This window comes from Austrofundulus limnaeus, unplaced genomic scaffold, assembly GCF_001266775.1.
Source record: "Austrofundulus limnaeus strain Quisiro unplaced genomic scaffold, Austrofundulus_limnaeus-1.0 Scaffold234, whole genome shotgun sequence".
NCBI classification, from domain to species: domain Eukaryota; kingdom Metazoa; phylum Chordata; class Actinopteri; order Cyprinodontiformes; family Rivulidae; genus Austrofundulus; species Austrofundulus limnaeus.
In genome coordinates, this window is record NW_013952636.1 from 537,401 (window position 1) to 538,533 (window position 1,133).

A 1,133-nucleotide genomic window follows, 5' to 3' on the forward strand; every position below is an offset into this window, starting at 1 on the left:
TATATATACAGTATATGCACACATACGTATGTCCAAGGGCTGCAAGCCAAATGTAAGAATATAATTCATGAAATACAAATACTTCTTAAGTACAGTCCTTTTACTTTAATGATTATGTCCTGCTGGAGTGTGACATGATTTGTTTGTGTACAAACTAATACAGTATCAGAATTTTATGTATTTATACTTCTCATTCAATCACCATTAAATTCATTCTAAAAATAATTACTCAAGTAAAGTACAGATGTCGAAAAATTCTACTTAAGCACAGTAACAAAGTATTTGTACTTAGTTACTTTACAACTCTAGTTAGTCTTGACTGCATCATATAACCTCATGAAGTAACAAAGCAGGTTGAGAAACCCACCTTCATAAACCTGAGTAATTATTCTACAGATTAAATCAACTATAATCCGATTAAAAGTGATAAAATATTGTTTTCATGCCCTGTTTGTTGTACCCCTTAGATGGAAAGCTCCCTTAACGTTTGCCTATACTACCTATATCATCCCTGGTCACATGTGTAAAGGTACAAATTTATCTGCATTTGTTCTGAAGCCTTTACAGAAACTAGAACCAGACGTTAGAGATGAAAGTAAAGAAGCTCCTCTGCATGACTGCTGCGAAGACAACTGTGACCGTTTTTTGTCCCGACCTGCTTCAGTTGGGTCTGCACGGCGGTTTTGATATGACATCTGGCGCCGTGAAGCCTGCAGACGACTTATTGTGCACGTACGTAGAAAAAAAGGGGGGTGAGTGGCAAGCTTTTGTTTAATACAAAAAAATAAAAGTAATGAACAAAACTTCTCACTGTTTTCACTTTTTCACTCTCTTCACAGTCTCTTCTCTCATCATTCTTCTTGTCACAAAAACTAAATCATCCGTTAAAAGATGGCCGCTGTTGTTAATGTCTGTTGGGCATTTTTACCGTGGCAGCCATATCAACATACAGTAATGTTGGAGAAGCCGTGAGAAAGCAGCCATCATGAGTGAACGTGAGACTCCGTGTCGAGAGCAGAAGGTTTTACTACTCTTAGGATTAATTGTCCGTTTGCTCTTTGGGGTTTTGCGGTTGCTCCCTTATGAACACACACACACACACACACACACACACACACACACACACACACACA